A 17,682-nucleotide genomic window follows, 5' to 3' on the forward strand; every position below is an offset into this window, starting at 1 on the left:
TATTCTACTTCTTTATTATCCAAACAACTTGGCGTCTAGAAATACCATCCGTCTGCAACAGGAATACCATCATATTTGATACAGCATGAGTCATTCGCCAATCATATTTTGTAAATATGATGGCTTTAGTTTTTTTGTAAAGCCATCCAGTAGGCCAGTTGTGGCCCCTGGGCTACACGCTTGACATCCCTGATCCTAAAGAGCCAATTGTGGTTCCGCTTAAGTTATTTCCAGCCTTATCTTTCCTTATCTGTATCTTAAAAAATTTATTAACAGTTTGAAACAAGCTGTTTTATCCTGTCGTCCTTTAAGTCATCTTTCTTCTAATTGACTGCATCTCATAAACAGATGGTTGAATATGTGCCTGAGTTGACCAAATTATGGATATCCCCTCTGACATCATACAAATCAGAGAGTAGAAAAAAACTGTAATAAATATACACTGACCTTATTATTTCAAACTCTTTTCCATGTTTGATATGAGCATCCTGTATTATAACAGCATATTTATTATACCAAATAAGTGAACACATAACAGGTCAACTTAAAGGGATTTTTGAGTATGGAATTTCATTTGAGGTGTTTGTGTAACAAGAAGCTATAAAGCCCCATGCTCAAGATATGAATCGCCCCAGTAGGATATGGGGGGCCTCCTCTGCGGCTGTATAAATAGTCATGAGCCAGGCACTGGAATGCAGGCAATGCAATGACTAGGCATTTTCAGTCACCAGACTCTACATCTCCTAACACCTTTTTGGGAAATATGAAGGTAGTGTGTAGGGAAACAGGAGAGTCCAGACACACCGGCGGTAGCTCCATTATATAACAAATACAACAAACAGAGAAGAGTGGAAAACAACAGACTTATTTCACTCTTACCTTTCCACTGTAACATTACAGAAAGATTATGATATTTGTGCCATAGAAAACAAACTGAGTTGTTGTTGTGACGTAATAAGTTGGAAAATTCTGCAGGTGAGTGCAGATCCTAGCAGCAGGTTTTCTTACTGATTTTTTGCTCTTGAAGTGAGAAGCAGTCAGTATAATCGATGCACAAGGGCTATCACTTCCTGTGTTGGATACTGAATGTGAACACTAGATGGCAGCAAGTTGTTTACCATTCAAAACAGACATGCATCTTCATCTGTAAGTGTGAAAGATATTTAAGCAGCTGCTTAAAAGGTGAAACTGCAAAGACAAAGATTTTTGTGCTGCAAGTCTAGTTATATGTGATGAACATATGGAACTATATGGCCTCTAAAGACTGTTGCTCGTCTGAGTTAAAGAGTAAAAAGGAAAAGTTTTTTCATGAAACCTATGATTTTTTTTAATGTATTGCAAGGCATTTCTTTGATGTTTGGTTACTGTTGCATAGTTGCACAGGTTTAAAAAAAAAAGATTCCTGAAAGGTTGAATTCAAATGCCTCGTTTCTACTTAGTGTTCATTTCCCACAGGCAGCGCCTTTGATGCAATTGCCAATTCGAGCAGGTGATGCACCTCTTCACCTCCGCGTTCTCTCAGGCTAATGAGTTGGTGCTGGATGTGCTGATGCCAGCATTTTGGAAGGCATTCCTGGTTTCTGGGCGCGGTCTTTTGTGGTCAACCACAATTCGTCTCGGTCAGAGAATCTTACGGTGCTGAGTGCCTGGTATTCTTCAGCATGCCCTCAGTCTCCTCACTCACAGTGTTTTATGTAATGCCCAGCTTTTAATGATGCATTTCTAGTATTTGTGTGCATGTTAGTTACATCCATGCGAACCTGCACATTTTTTCAGTGTGAGGTCATTTTGGCTTCTTCAAGTCTCTGTTTTGGGGGGGTTTAGATTGGCTCTTGGCATGAAGAATTAGGCAATGTATTCAGTCTGTCCAAGCCCCCTGTGTGTTATTAAAGAGAGCATTTCAACACTAAATTGATAGTGTGAGGTCTCATTGTGTGAAACATCCAACACGCCGCAGGTGGCTGCTAACTGATGTCTCGCTATTTCAGTGTACTATAAAAGTGACAGAGAAAATCCATCTCCCATTGTGTCGTGCCTTGTTGTTCTTTCATGTCATTACTCTAACTGCATGCTGTGCAAACAAGGCACTTCAAAACTTCACTTGGAGCTGAATGAGGAGAGATGTGAGGGTAGAGACCAGCCTTGGCGTCTTGGTTTCAGCCAAATACACAAAACCGCAGGGGAAACTTTTGGAAGCTGAGAGGCTGTGGAAGAATTTGGCTAAGACATCTACACTAGGCAGCATCAAGAAGACACTCCAACGTCAAGAAGAGGCAAAACTTTATTGAATGATGGTGGAATTTGTTGTCAAGGCATAAAAGGCCAAATACTCACAAAAGCATCTATGAAAGTTGACCTACTATGTGTCGCTTTATTTTCAGTCATATATAATTGTGATTCAGTCAATCTTTGTGATAGTCGCTTTTTAAATAGTCATGTTTCAGTGAAGTTCAGGAACCAAACCGCTTGATAAAAAAAAATGTATATTCTCCCACAGCCAAAATTGACAAACACAAGGTGTTGCCTGCTTTCTACTTCCTGTTACCTTTTCACATTAAAAAATATTCTGCAAAGTATTTTTCATTGTAGTTATTTTTCTTTTTATTAATGGTGGTTTGTTTGCACTGTCAGGTTATATGTGAGCTGTGTTAAAATATATCCTCAATATATTTTGGTTACTTAAATTTGCAAACTCTGTAACCGTAGAAGTAGAAGTACAAAAAGTTACTTTATTATTTAACTCTGGCATTATTAATCTCTCTTCCACAGTTTGTCTTTTGTCCCCCTCACCCCCAGGTATTTAAATTTAGCATTTGTGACAAAACGGGACAATGACTGCACTATTACATGTTAAGAAAAAGGTGGTCATCATCATTTGTCATTATTAAAGTGAGTCTGGTTTGTTTTTAGCTAAACTTCTGGATTTGGCTGTTGTTTTTTCCATTTGACACTGAATTTCTTACACTTTCTGGCAGACATACATGAAAGATTCAAGCTGGGATACCAGCTACTTGTTGTAGAAGTAGTTATCATACCAGCAAACAGCAACAGTAGCCCTTCCTCCCATGTTTTGTGGAACAGACTTGGCAATGAGGTCATAGCAGGTGACCCACTGCTGACTCATGACGTAGTCCCACTGTAATGCTGACTGTTTGGCCTGTTTCTGGAAAGCCATAACTTTAAATTCTCCCTCATGGACTCAATTGATCTCTGCAGGAGGAGTGGAAAGGGAAAAGCACTGGTATTTTTATACCTGCGCTTTTTTAAGAAAACATTTGGAGAGCATGATGTCATTCATATTTAAACTCCAAATAATGAGAGAACCTGGAGTGGGTGTAAGGCTCTAACTTAATACGATACGGGAACTATTTTACGGCAACATTCCTGGAACATGAAAACATTTAGGAAGGTGGGACTTTACCTTTTCTGAATGGAGATCTTGCAAGTTGATGTGAGATCGTCAGTTTGACGTATTATTCTGTTCTCACCATACTGACAACTGAACTGTGTTCATGACTATGCGTTATATGTGTGCAAAGATGTATTCAAGACCCAAGAACATTTGAGTTTTTCCAGTGCAGACTGCCAGAGAGTTTTGTGTTGCAACCATAAATAGACAAAGCAGCTTTCGTGTAATCTATATCACAGACATAGAAGACTATATACACACCTTTTTCCACTAATTCTTCCATTTTCAAATCTGGGCTAATACAGATTATGTACATGAACTTGTTGAAATAACAGAAGTAAAACAATTCTGATGGACGTCAGCAGTATTCACGCTTAGACGGTACCTCTGGCCCTCAACTGGCTTAGAGACAGAGTGTGAGATTTCACACAACAAGGTGAGACTTTTTCTGAGTCACTGTCACTGCTTGTGACAAATAGTCGTGAAATTCACAGATATCTTTTTAATCCAGTTATAGATGCTTGCTTGAGTCATGGACACATACCAGGTCTGTCTTGCTTGTAACATGTGTTTTTAATACACAGTTAATTCCATAAGAATTTGCACAATGGTAGTTGTTTTTAAGTTTCTCAGCATCTAAGCAGTTGTTTTTAAGCATCTGTACTCCATCACAGTGGATTTTAGAATTAGTGACTGAATCAGAATGTGACTGAAGTGCAGAGTTTCAGCTTTAATTCACAAAAGTATTGCATTGAGTACATTAGCGCAGTGGTCCAAATACTTATAGAGGCAATTATCTCTTGGTTTTATCAATGGTAACATTATGCATACATTCACTTCAGCTTTCTGCTGGTGGTTGGGTTAGTTAAGTTCTGTCCATTTAGAGAACACAGCCATGTTCAACCGGTTCTAGACTGACCACAAATCTGAACCTGAGTCAGTGGAATAGGGGTGGTAAACATCTAACTTTTAACCCAAAAAGTTAAACATCTAATAATCTTAGTTTGGTGCATAAAGCATAAACAAGGCTAGGAGGATTCTGGGCTCACTTTCAGTATCATGTTGAAATCACATTTTATGCTTTGTAGGTGAATCTTTACCGGTAAATACCATGAAAAATCATTTGATAGAATGATTTACTGTAAAAAATAATGAAGGAATATTTTTATTCTGCTTCAATTATGTGGGCAACCTAAATAGTGTCAATAAATCACCACCAAAATAACTATGACTGCAGAAAGGGTTAAATAAGACATGCGAAGAGAGTGGAGTGAGATTTGTAGGGAGTTATATAAGTGGATCAGTGACAGTTGAAGAAGTGGAATACCAGATTTAATATGAAGCATGTCTGTTGTGGACAAAGGCAGCAGTCATGCACGGCAGGAGGATGGTAATCCAAGACAAGTTCAGCAGGAGGATGGGCAGAGGACACTCCATAAATCTAAACTCTGTACCGAAGCTTCTATTCCTCCTTTAATGTTAGCAGGCCTCTTGACCTCATTTTAAACATGCATCCACTTACCATGAGCGTTAACCAAGTCCATCAAGTCTACGATAGACAGTGACACACGAAGACTCAGACTAAGCCTCTGATTCTTTAAAATTCCTTCTGCACTATAATATAACAAAACTGACAGCACACGTTTGGGACAGGTCTAAAGGTCTGCTGACGGTAACAAGGACTTCATTTTCTGCTTAGACACTTAGGTGCTGTCTGCGTCTATGCTCTCAGGTAAGATTTGTAGTTCTGAGTCATCCGGGCCTCGGGGTCTGTTCCACAGCTGGACTGTGGAACAGTAAGCAGCGGGTTGCATTCCTCTGTTCACCTGTTAAATGACTCGCAACTATTCATCATGCTTGATAAGGCATGGCCATTAGATTCAGCTTATAGTAATCTGCCTTTTGATGAGATATTTTAGGCTGTTATTTTTCCTGGATGTTGGATTCCTGTGTGGCTGCCAAAGAGCTGCGTTTGAAGTTGAGCCCGATTCAATTATGGATCGCCGACAATATTGAAGTGGTGGAATTTAGTGCGTGCTTTTATAAGAGTTTGTGCATCTAAAGTGTTATTATGTGTACAGATATAGCAGCAGACTCTGCCGGTACTTTAAACTGTAAAATTTGCGTACATGTACTGTCCACTTGGCAGTGTATTGTGCGAAAAACAGTCTGCACAGGGATGGCTGTTTTACGAGCAGACGAGGTCAAATGGGACTCATAAAAACAAGCTCAAGTCTTCCTTCCCATGTACATGTGACAGGATAACAGCTGTGCGAAGGTTAAACTGTCTTACACAGAAACTCAAGATATGCATCTTCGTTCCTTCGTCTCTCCGTGTTTGTTTTTTTTCCTGTGACTTGAATAAAATATCCCTGCCTCTCCACCCTTTTCAGTTTAAGCCTGAGATTGATATCATAGGGGGCGACACTTGTAGCGGGGGGTCTGCAGGATTTGGTTTCATATCAAGGGAAAGGGGAGGTGGAAAAGAGGAAGATGTTTAATGTCGGGCTCTCGGTGCAACTGATGTGAGCTCAAATTTAAGTCTATAAATTTGTCGGGAAGAGAGAAGGTTACAGAGTTCATTCAGACCATGTCGACAAAAACTTCAGCCACTGGCTCCGCCGGCAAATGTCTTCTACTCTTTTTCAGTTTTCAACACAGCAGAATTGCAGGGTGTTTCACTTCTGACTCATGTGCATCCAGTTTGTGAAATATCTTATCAGCTTTCCTCATACTCCCACCCTCACAGAGTGTCTCAGGGTGGCTAAGAATTTGCTTTCGAGCTGTAAATATTCATGGTGATACTAAGGTGATTTGTCACGGAAGCAGATGTTTTTGTATGTTTGTAATTTTGTTGCATGGTCATGGCTGAGTGGTAAAAAAGGAATCATTTGTTTATTATTTCTTGTATATTTACTTGAGTTGGTCTACAGATGGTCAGAGGTTTACTTTATGAGTTACTCTTGTGAAAGATGAAACTGTACAGTCAGTCAGTGACCCCCAACCAGTATCGTAGGGCATATTTTCAAAAAAGCCAGTGGGGTACGTGGACAAATTCCATCAATTAATTAAAAAAAAAAAATCAATTCAGTTGACATAAACAAGTAAAAAAATAAATAAAATTAATAGTTAGAGGAAAAAAACAGACACCCAAAATAAATAAATATGTAAGAAGACAATAATTAAAAATAAAGAAAAAAATCTTGAAATTACTTGAAACAAGTATGTTTAAGGAGCTTAAAAAGCTATATTAAAATGTTTGAAACTGTTAGATACTTGTAAGTCTAATACATGTTTTTGTCAGAATAAAAAGTTGAAACAAGTAATTAAAATTCCAAAAAAGATTTGCAAACTCTGGGTTAAAGTTATAGAAAGTATAAAAGATGAGCATAGCCATTTTGATACATAGCCATACAAAATAGGTTTGAACTATGCATGCTTAAGTTTATCCCATCTGTCTTAGTCTTTATCTCTGTGTTCTGTCTTTAGGGGCTCCGTAGTCTCCCCAGCCCATCTTGTCTCTTGCTCCCTCTCCCTCTCTGTGTGTGTTCCTCTTTCCCTCACGCTTCCTCTGTCTGTATTTCATCTCCCTTACCTGTTCCCTTGTTCCTCCTTGTGTCAAGTTCACAGGTCTTCGCCGTGGTCTCAGTGTTTGTACTTCCTGTCTTATTTTGACAGTCTCCCATCCTGTGTTCAGCGTGTTCAGTTTTGCTACCCGTCTCGTTATGTCTAATTCATTCTTGTTGTGTTCCCATGTGTTTCCACTTCCCTTATCATCCTTCAGTGTACACATCGTCCCGGTCTTCCTCCTTCCTTTGTCAGTTCTCCCTCCATGTTCTTAGTGTTAGTTTTGCCCAGTTTAGTTACCACTACCTTAGTCTCCCTTTGCTTTCATGCAGCCTTAATAAACAGCCTGCTTTTTGTTAAAACCCAGTTTTGCCTCCAAATGTCAGCTTTTGGGTCCTCACTCTCCGCTCCACACGATCTGCTGCCGCAGACTGGGTCAAGAAAAGGCCCATCAGCTGTGGGTGCGCTTCTTTGAAAGCCAAGTCCAAGGAAAAGGGCTGTTAGTGAGTAGTTGGCAGTTTTTTGGTGGTTTTTGGCAATTTGTTAGCAACCATAGAAATAACAATAAAAATTATATATTTTCCCCTAGCAACTGAAGGTTGCCAGGGGGTTACTAGTCAGTCTTTAGCCCTGTGTGACTGGGGCCTAACCATAATTGACTGATTAATGGCAACAGTCTTAATCTAACTTAACATTAATTCAAATTCAAATTCAAACATGTATATTTTAACTTGAAAGGTTGTGTTCCCAAAGGGGTTCCTAGGCCCATATTATAGACTGAATTTAAAAGCTGGCAGTAACCAGAATCATGTCACTCGCTGGTTATCAGAGTCCATTGCCACCTTGGTGTTTTAAAAAAGAAGTGACAAGTGAGGGTTGGATTTGATTTGGAAACCAGCACCATTGCCTTTTTGTCTTTCTGGAAACTAAGTAGAGCCATAATTTGCAAAATAAACTTTACGTTTTATTCAATATGATCTGATTTTAACAACTAAGCCCATAAACTCATAAACAGAAAGTGTTTACTGAGGTCATAGAGAAAGTGAGCTGAGGGCTTCTATACAATTTTAAAATGCCTCCCGCTGGCTATTAAAAACAATGCGGGTTTAATGCACTTCCACACTAGCTCCACTTTTCAGACTGAGGAGCTACATCCATCTTATACTTTCTACAGCCCATCTCACAGTGCTGCTGTGGGGGCATTAGATAAAAAAGATTTAACTACTGCAGTAGGTGACTCATTGTTTAACCACACTTATGACAACACATCTGCTCAGTGTACTTTGAATATGGTATTAACTATATCTAATGGTTGTTCCCAGAAATATGTGCTACATACCAAAATTAGTGCTGACACAAGCTACTACGTGGTTTGCCTTCAACGGAAATTACTCAGATGTTGGAGATAAGTAGTTGCGGTTATGAAAGAACTTCTGTAAATCAATGAAATTTAGTATGGCACAGGCACTAACAGAAGCACTCCCATAGGTGTCAACGCATGAGAAAAGACTTTGCTTAACTTCCTTAATTCCAGAACCGCACCAGTTGCAATTAATGTAACTTTAACCCATAACTAGTTTTAGAAAAAAATGTGAAAAAGCCATAAACATATGTAACCTCAATAACAACTGGCCAATTAGACATCTGATCCACTTCCTGTAAGTACAGGCAACATTATGTGTACTCATTTATTTTTTATGGCTGATATGTTTAATTTTTAGGCTCTTGTGAAAGTAACTTTTGTTGGTTTTCATACTGGATTTATTTGAAAGTTTGGACGATTTATTGCAATCACAGTATGACATCATGAGAGGACATAGCCTCTGTTTTTGTTAGTGTCATTTGGTCTCCTTGGAGCAAAAACAGGAGTTGCCATGGCAGCATGGCCTACATTTTTGTGATGTCAGCTGACCCTTTCAAGACCTTTTTAAACAGGACGTAATGTGTAAGTGAGTCTCAGATTTAATGCATACGCATGTTTGGTTGTTTGTGGTAGGAATGGGAAATTATTTAACATTTCCTGATTTGTGTGGAAGCTTTTCCTTGTGTCTTTGTTAACCTGTGTTTGTATGTTTATAATGTGAGATTTATAATATGATGTTTATGAATACAGCCTGCTATGTTGTTGACTTAATTTTGCAAATTTCTTGCCATCTATACAGTAAGACAATAGCAGTGGGTCTGCGAGGGCTATTGTCAGATACCTAGTAATTAATGGGAACATCCAGAGACTGTAAAACCCGGTCTTCTCATTAACCCAGGTTGTATAGTCACTTAGGGGGAAGAACAGTGCTTTTCAGATTTTATCACTACAAATTAGAACAAGTTCCTTCACAAACCACATAATGGCAGGTTGTGCAAGAGGGACAGGACATTCAGTTCTTTCAGTTTTACTTATATAATGCCAAATCACAGATGCTACAACGTCATAGAGCGAAGCTCAGTGATACCAGTGAGCGAGGAAAAAAACGACTTGGAGCACGAAGGGTCGGACAGACTAGGAGAGAGAAATGACAAAAAACTAATGATGTGGAATTCCTGCATATAAATCCATGGTGAGTAAAAGAGAGGAAAGCAGGATGGAGATGCTCAGTGCATCATGGGAGGTCTTCTACCAGACGAGAGTAGATCAGGAATGAGTGCTAGATACTTTTTTAAGCTTAATGTCTCATCTTTGCTGTTGAAAGTGATAAAAGTTAAACCGTTAGTTAAGCAGTCAGCGTTTCTTCTTAATGGGTTTTTGGTTAGAGGTTTTTTTACACTTTATAACCCAGTGATATCCCACTCTGAATTTTGAAGCCATTACCTGCGAAGTCATTTGTTAACAAGTAGCTAAATGTGTTTGTGAAAGTTATATTAATTTATAAAAAAATCTACGTCATAACCTTTTTTGTCCCTTAAAGGTTTATTCTCTACATTAATCCAAAAACCTTGGAAAAACACCATTTGCTTTAAGTTAAGGGTTAGATAAAGCTACCTGTGTCTATAGCAGCCAACTAGGAGATGGTTTTGAGTCACCAAATCCAGCCCTAGCCATTAGCACAGTCTTTCCAGAAGCAACTTTTGTAAACTGGCAGCTATTTTGGATTGAGTTTGGGCAGTTATTTTGGAACCCCTGTCTAAATGAATGGTGAGAAATTCATATCTTTAGTTGCAGTAGTTACTGGGCCATAAAATGTTCAGATTAGTATCTCTCAAGTCTAATAAAAACAGTTTTAAAACTTAGGCAATTTTGTCACAAAATGTAATTTAAAAAGCTTTTTTCCCCTCTTGTCCAGTTATATAAGTGTGAATCTTTACTGTGGTTGCTAGTATGTTCCCTTAAGTACAGAGAGGGTGACTGTTGTAAACCCAAACCGAGGAGCCTGACAGCTAAAGGCTCTAGTCCTCTGTCTTGCTTTTCTAACGCTATAAACCACAAGAAAACATTTCCAATATGAAAATACTGATACTATAATGTTGATAAGATATATTTATATATATGCAGTCTCCCGGCAAGGTTCTTTTCATTGTATATTTGCATGTAATCCGGTAAAATTTCATATGTAAACATGTAAGGAGCAGACCATCTTCGTAACAAGCACCACAAACAAGCCCACCTGCCACGTCCTACTGGTAGGCTCTTTCTGGCAGCGACCAAAATATCACAAGTTCAGCCTGCCTTGAAGCCTGAGTGGAGCCCCTGCAGAGAGCGAAGCACACCGCACCCTTTCATTCTGCCGTGGATAGTGCATCAGACATAAATCTGTTGACTCTAAACAAACCACCAGTACCACATTTATGTTTGCCAAACTAGGTGAATTTGAAGCTAGGAGCATTTGAGATTATTATGGTCTCATTGTGTGTATGTGTCGGCATGGGTGTGTACAAATCATGACGTACCCACACTGCTTGCAGTAGCCACAGCCATCTGTCTTGTACTTGCCAGGTGATGCCAACTCAAAGTGGTCTATTTGGATCCTCACTTATCCAAGTTATTTTTGTGCAGGCCTAACAAGGCTTTTTAAGTGGCCTGCTTAGTTCTGGCATGTGGGATTTATTAAGTAATGGTCAGTATAGTTAGTGTCCTCTCTTTTTGGGGCACACTGTATTGTGTATTGCAGCACTGTCATCTTTTATTTTGATGATATCCCTCTTCCTGCAGTCACAGATCAGAGGCCCAGAGGTTTCCATGGTGGCAGGGTCATTTGGCTTAAACCCAGTGCTCTCTGTGGTGTTTTTGATGGTCAGCAGACTGTGGCCGGGATCTGTATAGGAGCAGAAGTTTTGCTCTTTGTTTGGGTGACAGAGTCCAGAAATACATAACAAAAAAAGACTGGGTTTACTTGTTAAAATCCTTTTAGGCCACAAAATGTTTCTCATCAGAGGAAGTTTACCTGCATCCAGCTTTGAAGGCTTTAGAGTGGCAGAGAGTTTGATTGGTTTGGGTAGGATTTATCCTTGGTGTAGAGAACACAAAAACATGGAGACATTTCAACCAACCACTGGAATTATATGAATGAATTCAATGTGGCCAACTGTGAAGCAGTTTTTGTGTTTTAAATGAGTCTTAAATGTATTTTTTCTGCTCTTCTGTCTTGTGTGGAATTTGGCAGCCTGGGCTGCTCCCTCCCTCTCAGCCCTCCGCTCAGCCCGAGTGTTGTGTGTGTGTGTCTGTATGACTGCGTGACTCAGAGTGGCTGTCCTGGTGTGAGAGTGTCAGTGTGTGTCACGCTGTCAGGAGGAGAAGCACTGTGTGAAAACTTCAAGATCAAGGGAATCTGTGTAAGTTTGATTTATCTAACTGGGAACAGCACAGCAGCTCAGGTAAGTCTGAAAAACAACCTTGATGCCATCTGTCGCTACAATTAAATGGAAGTCAAGCTTGTGTGATGAATTTCTTTGATTTGATCTTCAGCCTCATTGAGCATCACTGTAATAAGGGTAACAGACTCATCAGAATTTGGGTTTTCTAGACGAACACTTCTAACTTTTTACTGAATAAAATAGTAATGTAGCTTTCTGAAACAACACATGATAAACTGCGGATTTTGTTTGTGTCATATGTATATCAATCCATATTTTTTTCTAGGGATGCTACTCACTTTAAAGAATTAGATGGAATATGTGTTAGTATGTGTGTGGGTGTGTGTGGGGTGGGGTGGGGGGTATCCCCCTGAGTGCTGAGGTGTGTGCATTTGTAGCTCAGCTGCTGCAAATGTCCGTCACTATTTCAGCTGAATGTGTAAACACGCACAAACAGACACACGCGTCAGTCACTATAACAATTAATTACTGCACTGACAAATGCAGTTAGCATTCAGTATCTATTATTTCTGCTACCCACAGTATGAATTTCACAATGATGATTCAGACTGAACCATTTGCCTGCTTGGCACAGCCAAACTGAGTTCTGCTCTCTTGCAGTGGACAATGCCAGTTAATGGACTTGGTTAAAATTCCTTGGAGAAAAATATCATTCGTTTCATCCGGTCAGAGCTTTGACTGTCAACTGCAGCTGTCTTCTAGCTGGAATATTCCGGTGAACTTTGACCCCTGATGCTGTGCCATCATTAACCAGGCTCCATCAATGGAGGCCTTTTGCTTCTTTGTAAAGCTCGGTTTCTCCATGTATCATCTTTAACCAAGACATGCATGTTCTTCAGTCACGCAGGAAAACGTTTAAACTGAGCTGTTGTGCTTATTTTGTAGTCCAGATGACAATACTCAAACAAAAAGGCTGCAAGATAGAAGATGATCCTTTACTTTGGCTTTGACTAAAGCATAAACACTGAGTTTCTGAGAAATCCTTTAACAAATCTGAATGTCATTTAAAATTATTGCCTTCGCAGCTTCAATTATATACAAAGACTTTTTTTGACTACTTGAAAATAGCCCTCCAACAATAAACCGAATAAATATTTCACAAGTTATGGCCTCACATAAGTATTTACATGATCAGTACATTTGATTTACTTTTATTTACTTTATACAACATGCCTCATTCTCACACATTTGTCACTGCAATAAGGGGAATGTTACCGTTAATGTCAATTTAATTTAGTTCAGTTTAGTAATATTTATCTATATAGCACCAATTCAGAACAACAGTCCTCTCAAGGGAGTTCTTCCTCCCCACTGCTGCCAAGTTGGCAACAGCACTTTAGCTTAAAACTGAAACCTTGCCCAACACAATGACCTGAAAGATGCTAAATCCTATTTTAGATGAGGAAAGATAAAGAATTTCTTTGAGGTTTTGATTTTTTAATTCAATTCAATTCAATTTTATTTATATAGCGCCAAATCACAACAGCAGTCACCTCAAGGCGCTTTATATTGTACAGTAGATTGTACAATAACACATACAGAGAAAAACCCAACAACCATATGACCCCCTATGAGCAAGCACTTTGGCGACAGTGGGAAGGAAAAACTCCCTTTTAACAGGAAGAAACCTCCGGCAGAACCAGGCTCAGGGAGGGGCGGGGCCACCTGCTGCGACCGGTTGGGGTGAGAGAAAGAAGACAGGATAAAGACATGCTGTGGAAGAGAGACAGAGGTTAATAACAGATATGATTCAATGCAGAGAGGTCTATTAACACATTGTGAGTGAGAAAGGTGACTGGAAAGGAAAAACTCAATGCATCATGGGAATCCCCCGGCAGCCTACACCTATTGCAGCATAACTAAGGGAGGATTCAGGGTCACCTGGTCCAGCCCTAACTATATGCTTTAGCAAAAAGGAAAGTTTTAAGCCTAATCTTAAAAGTAGAGATAGTGTCTGTTTCCCGAATCCAAACTAGAAGCTGGTTCCACAGAAGAGGGGCCTGAAAACTGAAGGCTCTCTCTCCCATTCTACTTTTAAATACTCTAGGAACAACAAGTACTACAAGGTCATTAAGATAAGATGGGCCCTGATTATTTAAGACCTTGTATGTGAGGAGCAGGATTTTGAATTTAATTCTGGATTTAACAGGATTAACAGTATATAACTATGCCAGCTGCACTGTTGGGTTATACCTCGCTAGCTAAATGCTAACTTGAGTACTGTATGTGAACACTCTCACAGCAACAATACTATGATGATAAGTTCATGCTTGCCCACAATCCCAGTTTTTCTAGGTTTCTCCCACATTTTAAGACAGTCTCCTGGCACCCTCCCCTTTTTGCTGTTTTCCTGGGAAAGTCCTGTAATTTGCACAAACCTCAAACTTTATAATGAATAACTGGAATACATGCGCATGCATATCCACATGTTTTATATTTGTCTAGTGTTACTCAAGTTGCCAGATTGTCTATGAAACACAGTCTACATGCAATTTCAACACACCTGTCGGGCAGCAAATAACCAGATTCAAGGTGTGTGGAAGCAGATCAGTTAGCTGATTGCGGTTTTAGCTGTTGCTTCACCTCTCAAGCTGCCCTTACTGCCAAAATACAATACAGATAGACTTGAAGACATAAATAAATAAAAGAGAATTGAGTGATACGTGTAACCCGTCGAATGGGTGTGACACAGACTTTGGTAAAGATGGCAAGAGTTTCACCAATTTGAGCTTCCAGAATCAACAAATCTCAGTTTACGGATTCTAATGTCATCACAATTACTTTACACATCAACAGTCCAATTTTTGTTGCTCTGTAGATCCTAATTTAGAATATTAAAAAAAGAAAAAGTTTTTTTGTTGGGGAAAAAATATCATCCATCCATCCCAAAAGGTTGAGTCTGTTCATCTGGACGTAGCATTTTCAGTGAGAGAAACGTTTCGTCAGTCACTTGGATGAGTGACGAAATGTTTCTCCCACTGAAAACACTACGTCCAGATGAACAGAATCAACCTTTTGGGATTTACTTACCTGGATGATTGAGCATGCATCAAGAATTAATCCATCAAATAGTAGCTGTGAAAACCAAAAACCTAAAAACCAAAGCTGTCAACTTATAGCTGATGCAAGAGGACAAATCAGAGGTTAAATAAAATTGGTAGGATTTATTCTCTGTAGACAATGACATTTGATGTCAATGTAATTGTTAGTGTTTCACCCTGCACCAAAGTGGTGGGAAAACTAGCAATAAGACTGGTAAGATCTACCATTGCATTAAATAAATTTTAAGATGAATACAATCTTGTTAGTATGATGGAAATTTCTGAACAATTATAGCTGTGAGTCAGGCTTTAACCCTCTCAATTCTAAGCCGTCATTTGTGATGAACTTAACTCCAACGCTAACCCTACACAATCAGAATTAAGTAATTTTCGTTTTCATTTAATTGTTCTCGAAAAGTCTTTATAATGTAATAAGGGAGCAGCTAAAATAATTATTCTAACTGACACATAACTATTCACTTTTTTTAATCATCAATGAAAGATGTCAAAACTTTTGAAAGGTCCAGAAATCAAGTTGGTTGAATATTTCATTCATTAGGTAAAATAAACTGCCGGAAGTACAAACTGCTACCTGGAGGTGTGGCTAAATGATGCGTTATGTGAGAATCTTATAATTTAAAGTATTAAGGAGTACTGTGGTGGAAATGTTCTTGATTTATGGAGGTTGTGCTTTTGGCCTTTTGGCTGGGAGCTTTAAAGCTGGATTGATTGCTGGTTTCAGTCGGCATCCGTGAAGAAAGGAAACTCAATATGCTTTCTATGTAGTGTTTGCATAAACTGAGAGATTTGTCTGTCGAGGATAATAAAATCAGCACTGCTTGCTATAGTGTGGGTAGTTTCAGTTGACCTCTATTGTAGTTTGTAATTAAGGATAAAGACAGCCCAGATGCCGCTGCTCTTGTCCAGTTGAACTTTGGCTGAATTTTGTGGTCTATAGGCTTGAAACTTAACACTGAGAGTTTGAAGGAATAGAAAAAGTAGTCAGGAAGTAGTCTGCCCATGCCTTATACCCTATATCGATGGATTAATGATTTGTGTGCATTTTGCATGCTGGCCATTCCTTCATCTTTGCCAAGGTCATCTTAGTGATTGAACCCCCCCTCTCTCTCTTTTTCTCTTCCCTCTGTGTTCTGGCCTTCATCTGTCTGGGTTTGTGGTGAAACTGAGCTTTGCTTCATAAAATTTTCCATCAACAGAGGCAAATAACAACAGGGTCAAACGAGGAGAGTGTGGCCCTCAGCACGCATTATCGAGGCCAGGGCAACAGCCTCTGGTTTGGCCTGTCATATGGAATGCTCTCTTCTTCTGTATGGAGCTAAGTTAGCACAGAAAGCACCCGGCGCTATTCAAGCCATCATCTGGCCTCAATTGTCTTCACTGAAATCTGTCTAATTGCTTTCTCACATGCTATCATTGTTCAGAGAGTTGGTGACAGGCTGTTTGATGGTGATGGTGGGTTGTTTAATCAGCCTCTTGGCTTGGCGCCCTTGGGCGGAGAGGGGTTGAATGAAGAGGTGAGGCGTTGCTCGTGAAGCCCATTCATTCTCAGCTATTTTATATGCATGTTCTGAATATTTGTGTTTTGTAATAGTATTGTGTTAAGAGGAAATGGGTGGCAATTCTGCACTCTGCCAAGAAATTTCTACCTTCACTCAGCTTTCTTTAACACACCCTTCTTCCCCTCCAAATCAGCCTGCTGGTAGCTCAGTTTGTTCTGTGCGTGCTGCACTGCTGCATGGGACTCAGCAAAGTCTCCCCCCCCCATCCCCGTGCTGTTTAGGCCTATCATGATGCTCAGCGCATTCCACAGAAATAGCGAGGAGATTAAATAAACATTACCGTCTGTCTCTAAATGAGTTTACTTAGTAATTATGCATAATGGTAGATCATTAAGGTTGATTAATAAGGGTTTTTATTGTTGTGCTTGTTGGGGATGATCTTGGCTTCCCAGTTTATGCTCTGTCAACCCTCAGAGGAGCTGATGAGTCCTGCCTTGCTCTGTGATTTGTCAGAACTGTGTGTCTGAACAAATTTCCATTTCCATTTGTTTATTGTGTACATGGCCTGTGATTTAAATTTAAGGAGAGACCCTTGCAAAGTAAAACTACCGAAGGCAAAAAAAACCCCTTAAGACCACTAATATCATAAATGCTTTAATTGCAGTTCTGTTTTTTCATTTCGCTTGACACATGTTGCTGCGTGGAAATGTCTGGATGGAGTCAGGCCACCCTGTGGGAAACCTATCCCCCCGTTGTTTGCTGGCCTCTGTTCACTATAGTTACACTCATGCACAAAATGCTCACTTACACTGCCTCTGACAGCTTTAATATCCTCCATCACAAAAACCATAGTCATTACTTTAATGATGTCATGTGTTACATCAAGCCCTTTCCTGTGTGTGTTTAATTTAACGGCACTTGAGAAATGCCCAAGTGATTTTCCTATACTGAAGGGGATTTGTATTGTGCAATCTGCAGATGTAGTGCATATGGCTGCAAAGTCCATTGTGAACCATTTTTTTATTAATACGGCGAGTGACTTAAAAGAAAGTAGTGAGGTGAGCAGCCAAGCAAATCCCCAGCAGACACTGCAGTCACACAGATGAGTTGTTTTCCCTTTTCTCTGCCTGGTTATAATCCAGAACCACACAGACATATTGGTTTGCTCAAAAATGTCAACTTTTTACTCTCAGTCACAGGCTGCTGTCAATTTTGAATTAGATTATGAGAATTCAGAACAAAGTTGGACTAAACTGGATCTAGTGTCATCCCAGCCATTTCTGTCTGGGTTTTAGTTGTCTGAAATGTGGTAGATGACTCCTTGTCTTTGTTGCTTCAA

At 39.5% G+C, this 17,682-nt stretch overlaps 1 protein-coding gene across 5 annotated transcripts in view; it reads left to right on the forward strand.

The window, feature by feature from the left end:
- The window catches only part of palld (palladin, cytoskeletal associated protein), a 67,473-nt gene that overhangs the window by 4,958 nt on the left and 44,833 nt on the right, over positions 1-17,682 (forward strand). Inside the window, exon 1 of one of the 5 annotated variants that reach the window (XM_082525551.1) lies at positions 11,704-11,740. The exons of the other annotated variants lie outside the window; for them this stretch is intronic. The gene's annotated coding sequence lies outside the window, so the exon portion shown is untranslated. Of the gene's footprint in view, positions 1-11,703; positions 11,741-17,682 lie in introns of those variants that run through there. 5 annotated transcript variants of the gene reach the window in all.

Source organism: Aulonocara stuartgranti (genome assembly GCF_965226115.1).
Source record: "Aulonocara stuartgranti genome assembly, chromosome: 23".
Lineage (NCBI taxonomy): Eukaryota > Metazoa > Chordata > Actinopteri > Cichliformes > Cichlidae > Aulonocara > Aulonocara stuartgranti.